Here is a 9,311-nt window from a genome sequence, read left to right as displayed (position 1 = left end):
CCTCATTGGTAACTCACTGGAGAACAATGGCAACAACAATCCCAGGTGATGTAATGGTTTAAACTTGATTTCATGTTGTGTTCATGTTGGATATTTTCAGTTTGGGAGGGGCTATTTCATTCGTAAATGAATGATTGCCTATATGCAAAAAAATACACAAAGTACGAGATAATTAATAAGTAAAGTAAAATTATATTATTTAAAAATAAGCCTATTGCACCTTAAACCAAACACAGTATTGTAGGTATAGTATAGACACCATATGTGGTGTAGTATAATAGAGGAGCGCATATGAGATGTTGGATTACGTTTAATCTATTAAAATGTATATGCAGTATGATTCATTACTATTAATATAATATATAAATTATATATACTTACTATACTTAACTATATTAATAGTATAATACAGTACATAATGAATCGTTTAGCACTTTATATAATATAATTAAAACGTCACATTATGGCTGCGCTCTGAACTCATATTACCGAATATCCACCGTCTTTATGTCATTATTTAAATAAAAGGCTACATACGGATAAATCTTCATTAACTAGCATTTTTTGAAAGGTAGGAATCGTCATCCTACTGTCAATCAATAGCTTTGTTTTTCTGTCTTTTTGCCCATCAGGTGTGGAGTCATCACTGTGACCAATGAAATTAAATATGTCTTTAACTGCGACCAGATGGAAGGACGTTACGTCAATGTTTTCATCCGTGGTGTAGGAAGGCGACTTCAGCTTTGTGAGGTCAAAGTGTACGCCACTACAACCCTTACAGGAAGTAATGCAGCACTGAGCAATGGCCTCTAAATAGTTGGTTCAATTATGCCATGATTTCTGTGTGAACATAATGAAGAAGAAATTGACACAATATTGTTTAGTGTTATTGATATAGATTTACAAAAGAACTTAATTGAAGATTAAGGTCTGTCCACGTTCAGCCTTCTGCTGAATTTAGAAGCTATTTTGTGCTCAGATATTAATAGTGTCCATGCTGAGGGCTAAGCAATTCTTTGGAGTTCAAAATGTGTCTATATGCATTTATTTTTCGAAACACTAACAATCAATATTTGTAAAAAGTTATATATTTCAAACAATATGACACACAGGGAAGCAAAGGACAGATAACAAGCTTGACTAACATACTGTAAGCGTTCTATCCACATGCAAGGTAAAAACTACCAAGAAAAAAAAATAAGTTGCAGGCATCATAACCTGACCACAAAAACATATAATATACTGCCACAAAACAAAGATATGAACAAACAAACAAAGAAGTCACTCAACACAGAAACTACAGCTATTATTCCAAAATTCAAATCTTTATCAAATCTTCACAAAATTATTCTGTCATCATTCTATGATTTTCATGATTCAAAATAATTTTATTTCAACACTTTAATCTGATTTAAAGTGAATGCAGAGCACAGCTTATATAATTATTCAATTGATAACCCTGAAGATCCTTTACTTTAAATTGCATGTTAGGTGAGAAATTGTTAAATGTTCTGTAAATGTTAGTTTTGCACACACATTCACGGCCCAGTGACTAGTTAAAGTTTTCACATATATGGTGAAATTTCTCAACATCTACACAATGGTTAAGTGTGTGTTTTTTGCCCTAATTTTTATCAAATGCCAATATCAGGTATAAATAAATGTTATATGTGTCTAATACTTTGGTTTATCTATCTAACACTTTGATTTGCTTTACAATAAGCAATCTGGCCTCAAAGATGTGCTGTAGAGTATTTTGTCGTGATGAAGTACTTCAGTTTTCATTAAGTGCTGTGATTCTCCATATGAATCAGTAACTGGTCCTTACTCATTCATTTTTTCGCAAATGCCTTCATGACACTCCTGTCAGCCAACGTGGCACCGAGAGGAGTAGCCACACAGTCTGGAAGACCAGCTTCTGCAGCAACAGCTCCACAAATGGCCATTGATGAAGACAGTGGGAAGGATCCACAAAGCACCTGTGCTTCAGTTCCACTGCAAGACAACCCCTGGTGGCAACTGGACTGAGGAGTATCTACAAAATAACAGCTGTGTCTGTCACCAGCATCAGCGACTGCTGCTCAGAGGAGCTGGACGGTGCTGAGATCCGCATCAGTCTCAAAAATGACACCAGCAACCAAAGGTGCAGGAAGAAAAGAGTACTTACTTGCTGTAGAAGTACTAGTACTTATCAGCCTTTGATTATCGCTTTCTTATATTTCAGGTGTGCCATCATCTCCATTGCAACGGGACAGAGCAAATACAACTACCAGTGTGGAATAATGGAAGGTCGCTTTGTCCATGTTGTTCTTCCTGGACTACAGAAGAATTTGACACTTTGTGAAGTACAGGTGTATGTGCTTGGTAAGTTTTAAACTGTTTCCCACTTAAACCAAAATATGTTTCTATCACAGGGTGTTCTGCCAATGGAGCTGAGCATTTCACTTGTCACCGTCATGCTGAAAGAGCAAAAGATGAACCACAAAAAACAACAACAAAACCTAACCCTACAACAAAATGGACAAAGATTTTCATCTTTTTACTCGCTGACTATTTCAGGTACCTGTTGACACTGTCGAAATATACAATTAATGAGGCGATACCATTTTTTCTAGCTTTTATCTTTTTAACAGTGTGCCCTGTGAAACAGTTGGTAAGCACACATGCTGAACATCCCTTTAAGGTCTTGATTAAGGAGTAACTCAACACCCCCTTTCATTCCTTACCCCCAGTGTACTACATTACTGTTGGGTGTGGTAACCAACCACAAACCAGCGATGAAACAGGCTTGAAACTCTCAAAAGGAGAGGGCAGCAAAACACAGATTTTTAGGTGGCTGTTAAGTTACTCTTTGGAAACAAGTCCTCCAACTTAAACAACAAGTTCGTATTAACCAACCTCCAAAAACGACTCATATGAGCCTATAAAATGGTGCCTCTACAGGTGCTGTTATATGAGTGTATCCTACAATAGCGGCTTACCATACCTTCGTTTTGGAAATCACGTGACCCACGTCAAATGACATAAACACGGGGAAACCGCTGCGACACAAGTGAGGTGAACCCTGCTGCTAGCAGATCGGCCGTGATCTGTACAGCTGTTGGGTTCACCGTCTACATGCATAAAACACTGAGTTAGGTTTAGGCACACACCCCTATGAAGCTAATGTAGCTAAAGCTAATTTCACCAAGCTAATGCTACGAAGCCAACGTAGCTAATGCTAAAGCTATTGCTAAAGTAGCTAATGCTACTACGTAAGTTTGCCAGTCACCTGGGTGAAGGACCCTACCCACCACCACTACTGAAATTCCACTTTCTGGCTATTTATAATACGTCACCGTCTTTGTCATGTGTTTGCATTGTACGGCCACTAGAGGTCGCTGCCACAACGAACGTTTAACATGAGTGGTAATTTTGTGTGGCTAAAACAACCTATATGGTCATTTTTCTTTGGAGGACATGACCTTTTAAGTTTAACCACAAAAATACATAAAACGCAAATGTGCAAACCAAGATAAAAATTGTGTAACTGACTTTGCATATGTTGCAGAAAGCCTCATCAATATCAATATCAATTTTATTTATATAGCACACTTATAACAACCAAGGTTGACCAAGGTGCTTCACAGGTTAAAATACAACAACAAGAACTTACACAGTAAAAGTACAGCAATAAAACATTGTAATATACAGTATACAATATATAGTGATATTAACATTGCCAGGAATAATAACAGACTTAACTCGAAGGAAATGCCAAAGAAAAGATGTTTTTAACAGTGATTTAAAACGTTCGAGAGTTGGGGCGGTTCTGATATGGACTGGCAGGTTGTTCCACAGGTTAGGGGCAGCTACACTAAAGGCTCGATCGCCTCTGGTTTTAAGTCTGCTTCTGGGTACATCCAGGAGGAGGAGACTGATGGATCTCAGCACTCTAGCTGCAGTATGAACGTGAAGAAGCTCCATTAAGTACAATGGAGCCAATCCATTAAGACATTTAAAAGTTAAAAGTAAGATTTTAAAATCAATCCTGTAATGTACAGGAAGCCAGTGGAGGGAGCGCAACACAGATGTGGTCACCCTCTCCAAATATATAGGAGGGAGATAGGTCTTTACCTTGGCTATAGTTCTCAACTGGAAAAAGCAGGATTTAACAGTATCTGTTTATCAAATTTAAATGCACTATCCAATACAACACCAAGACTCCTCACAGTTGAGCAGTTGTTTGAAGTTAAAGGGCCGAGAGAATCTACATCAAGCAGTTCAATCTGCAAAACAGTGGAAAGAGACCTCATACCTCTCAGAAATAGAGGCCAGGGGCAGCATATACAAAGAAAATAAGATGAGGCCTAAGACAGAACCTTTAGGTAAATGGGGCTGTCCACCGAGGTGGACAGAGAAGCTCCAATCTGTAAGGTAGGACTGAAACCACCTACCGTGGTTTGAGTGGTCAACAGTGTAAAACATTTGCTGACTGAAGCTTCAAATATGAGGATTTGCTTTTTTTTTTTCTGTTTTGCATCAATATTTATTAAGTAAATGTTTTTGGTAGGTTAAAAAATGTAATTGACTTTATTCATAATTGATGTTATTTACTAAGCAATTATTCATTTGTAACATACAGTATTCTTACTTTCACTACCAGTCTGTTATTCTTTGTTGCTGCTTACCCAGCATTCATGCCAAAATGCCATTTTTCAGACTCGAAGAAGAGATCTGTGTTGAAGATCCGCACTGACTTTGACATGAGTGACCCGGTCATTCAACAACAAATCTTGAAGCAGGTGAGAAAGATACATTTTAATGGGATATTGTGTCATATGTGCTTTCGTAAAGTCTATCACTGTGTGAGGGCATGGCATGGGAGGTAAAACCTATTCAATTTTAACTTTTAGTCAACATTTCATGTATGGAAAGTCCAAATTCTGACCCCTGTAGCAGCGTTAGTAGTCGTGATGACGCAATTAGTAATTAAAAGTTAAAAAGCAATATCTAATAATACCCAAGTTGCTCTTTATTAAAGGTAGAATAAATGTAAAACCAATTATTTGTGAATGCTTCCTAGCTGGAGACAAATATGAAAAGCAAGAGGATCAGTGACTTCAAGATCAGCTGGAAGACGTCAGGACGAGTTTCACACAAGACTGAAGACAACATAGTAAGACTTTAATGTCATGTTTACTGCCAAGTCTCTTTCTTTTTGTTATAGTCATTTTTTCTTCACTTTTTTAAAAAGATGATAAAGTTACTGAAATCAAAGTCTAGGCAATAATGTGAAACATATATTTCTTGTTTTTGGCAAGTGCAGTTTAGAACAAATAAGTACACACAAATCAAAACAAAGGAGGTACTGTAAACTGATTTCTGAATTTTAATTTCAGTTAGACTTTAAATTAACTAGTTTTCTTGGTCTTTGTCTTGTTTTAAAAACATTATACTTAGTGGTTTGTGAACTTGGTGTCCTTGTTTTTATATGCTGTTTTGTCAGTTTTTAAAATTTCACTCTTCCTCTTTTATTCTTTCTTTAACTTGTACTATTTTTAAAATTGCTGCATAAATAGAGTTTGTCTAGTTACTTGCTCAATAAAAGTCCAGTATAAAGCCTGAACATTGGCCCACTGTTTGTGGCTATTTGTGGGATTCAGCTGACTTGATCCCAAGTCATACTGCCTTGACTTGACTTGTGCAAGTTTTGACATAGCAGCAAATGATGTAAAGGGCAACATGTTTATCAGCAGGGAAGTGTAAAAGTACACAAATACACTCCAACAGGTGTGTGATACCGGAGGGAGCTGAATCAAGAGTCCTGCCACTCTGACTGGGCTGAAACTGAACAATGTGGACCAGTGGACTGTGTGTACTGGATGGTAAAAACAGGAAAGCTGATAAAGATGAAAATGTATTTGTAAATAAACGCTGTGTTTTTACCCCCTTCTTTTTAATTTACTCAATGTAACTGTATACAAGGTTTCTTTTAAAGTTACTTTGGCTGTGTGCTAACATTTCATTTTTAACTGAGCCACATTAATCTTACTCAGTCAATTATGACTAAATTAAGGAAGGTTGAAGCTGTCATTTTTTGCATTCAAAGAAATTGTGTGAGAAAACAAATCTTTCTGTTAAAGGTCCACTATGGAAGCAGCAGCTGCAGCACATAAAAATGAATACTTTGACATTATGGAAAACAGGCTAATTTACTTTCTTGCTGAGAGTTAGATAATATGATTCGTTCACTCTCATGTCTGTACAATAATTAAGAAACTGTAGCCAACAGCCAGTTAGCTTAGCTCTGTCCGGTAACACACAGCATTGTTTTGACTATGGTAATATTCCTGAAAAGATGGTCTAAAATTTGTATCTGTTTGCCTATGAAAATATTCATAAAACTGAGAATAAAAATTAAACTACAAAATATACACACAAAACGTCTATGTTATATAATTTTTTGCAGAGTCTGTTCCTGTTTTTATTCTCACTTCTTACGCCAGATTTCTACAAAAAAGCTTTTACTGTGTGATGCATAATTAGATTTTCTTTTATTTGTACTTTGATTTGCTTATGTTTTATTTATTATGATTATTATTGTTATTTACTGGAAAACACTGTGTGTGATACCAGTTTTACTGATACTTATCTATGTTTTACATAATTGCTGTAAGGCAATTAGTTACATGTATTGAATAGTACTATATAAATAAAGCTATTATTATTATTATTATTATGTTTCATTTCATTATATTTTTCTTGAAAATGTCAGCAATGAAGCCATACATAAATACATAAACACTGATTTTGAGGGTTTGTATACATGTTCTTGTTAAGCAAGGCAGGGCAAGTTTATTTCTATAGCACATTTCAACAACAAGGCAATTCAAAGTGCTTTACATAAAACATAAAAAAAAAGCAACATAGCGAAATAAATAAAAAAATGACATTAAAATGCTAATTTTAAGAGGGTGAAATAGAAAATAGGAAGAACAGGATAGGAAGGAAGCGTAAGTTTTATTACTTTATTGTTTTAAAGCTGGGCAAGCAAATCACCCTGATGTCAATGGACCACTGCTAAACAAATCTGCTTGTTTCCTCCTCACTACTGGTCAAAATTTGCATGAAATGACATGAAAAATTTTTCCCAACACACAACCTGAACTCCTGAACAGAGATGGTTGTGACAGGTTTCAACAACAGGAGAGGTAAGTCTGTGTTAAAAAAATGCACTAAAATTATTCTGTATTGTAAAATATAGAATTCTCTAATAAATCTAATTAATTAAGATGTCATCACTTTTGTTGACAGATTTTGTTGGAGGTCATCATGCCCTTTTATATTAGTTAACATTCAAATAAAACTCATTCAGTTTGTGTAATTACGGGCAGGGCTTGTGTGCTCCTGAGGTTATTGGCAGTAGTATGTAGCATGTAGTGAAAATTTCACAGACCAACCAAGTAACTTAACATTCATGCATTATGTAATTAAACTAGAAGGAATTGGAATTGTTTACAAAACTGATGCAAATGGGAAAAAATATATATTTTTCAAGAGTATTTTACAAACTGTGTATCTAAACTAAACTCAACTATACAGTCATACAGATTTGATAATGACATTATGTCTGATTGATTGTTTGCGCACCACAAGGTTGTGGTGCTCTTTCTAAATGTTATTACTAAATAAATTTTAAAAAAGGCTGAGGTTCAGTTCTGCAGTAATTCAGGACACGCCTAATCTTCTCTGTAGATGCAGTTTGTATGTTTGAATATTAACGTTTCTGCTTTGCATGAGAGTTTTTAAATGTCTAAACCTTCTGCCCAAAGTGCCTCTGCAGTACCACCTCATCAATGGCTCCCTTACCTGGTATGAGGCTCAGAGCTTCTGCAGAGTAGAGTGCACCAACCTGGCCACCGTGAACAACATGGATTGCAATAACATGCTGGTCAACACGTTGGGCAGTCATGTGACATACAGCTGGATCGGGCTTTGGGCAGGAGGAACTCACAGACAATGTATGGTGCGGACAGATGTCTCACACGGGTGTGTGGAATGACTTTACATGTGGAGCGGATAATGGTTTTGTGTATTATGAAAGTGAATAAATAACCCACAATGTCATTAAAATCCAGATATAAAACTGTTGCATTCAGTCCAAAATGTATTCACAGGTCTTTAAATACATGGACTAACACAAGAGAACAACTAAAGTTAAAGAGGTGGTATTATGTTTTGTGGCTTTTCCCCTCTCCTTTATTGAGTTATTTATCTTTTTTGTGCATGTAACTGGTTTGCAAAGTGAAAAACCCCAAAGTCCAGCCTAAAGGGAGTTCCCATCTCCCACAGAAAACTCTGCTCTGAACCGCTTGAAAACAGCTCGTTTGTAGTCCAGCCCTTCACTTCCTTTACTTGTGACATCACAATGAAAACGCATCATAAAGCTTGCCAAGCGGCTAGCGGGGTCAGGCACGCCCTCAAACCAAGCTAGTCTGAGCGGAGGCCCTTTGGCTCGACTCGCCTTTGTTTGGTTTTCCATTGTAGAAATGTTGTACCTGTACCTGCTTCCAGGTACATTTTTTCGTATCACCTCACCTCCGTCGAGGTTCCAAGCGAGCTGAGGGATACTAAAATGTAACGTGAAAACAAGACAGATTGCTGATTGGTCAGAGAGAATCGTCACTATTAACTACATCATCATTGCCCCAGACAGAGGCCAGCAACAGAAAGCAACAGTTTTTGAATGGAATTTCATCACTAAATCCACTTCTGAGAAGTTTTGAGGTGAAATCAGCTGTGTAGATTTCGAATATTGACAGTTTTACTTGAAGCGATGGCGAAACAGAAATGTGCTTGAATATTGTCGGAGTTGAGGAGCTCCGCAAGTGGCTGCGGGGGAAGCCTGTGCCAACCCGCTGGAGCAGCGTGTGAGGCCGGCCAGCCGCCCGCTCACAGAGCCCTCTGCTCCCGCTGTCACACAGACCGCTGCAGCAACAACGGCAGAGGAAAACACAGCTGGAAGGTTTTCATACGCTTATCTGTCTTTACATTCTGAGTAATGTTGAAACGTTTTAACTTAAAAAGAGAAAGCTGTGCTGGTGTGTGTGTCGCATTGAACATTACGTCGCAGCAGTTGTGTGTGGCGTCGCTATGACGACAAGCTACGTACTATCTCTGGGTACTATCTGCAATGGAAAACGGAGCAGGGTCGAGTCTAGTGATTTGCGCTATGGTAGCATTTTTCGGCAAAGCAGCATAGATCAGTTCAACTTTAGTCCTAATGGTAAGATGTGGAACAATGATGTTGTGGACTTGAGAGTAACATC

The 9,311-nt window shown here is 37.3% G+C and overlaps 1 pseudogene; it reads left to right on the top strand.

The window, feature by feature from the left end:
- Positions 1 to 654: 654 nt before the first annotated feature.
- LOC119913326 lies at positions 655 to 5,598 on the top strand (annotated as a pseudogene).
- The last annotated feature ends 3,713 nt before the right edge of the window (positions 5,599 to 9,311 follow it).

The sequence above is a fragment of the Micropterus salmoides genome, unplaced genomic scaffold (genome assembly GCF_014851395.1).
Source record: "Micropterus salmoides isolate LMB-PRFRI ecotype aquatic unplaced genomic scaffold, ASM1485139v1 Ms_hic_scaffold_2, whole genome shotgun sequence".
Lineage (NCBI taxonomy): Eukaryota > Metazoa > Chordata > Actinopteri > Centrarchiformes > Centrarchidae > Micropterus > Micropterus salmoides.
The sequence above is the reverse complement of the archived record's forward strand: the minus strand, read 5'-3'. Positions and strand labels throughout refer to the sequence as shown.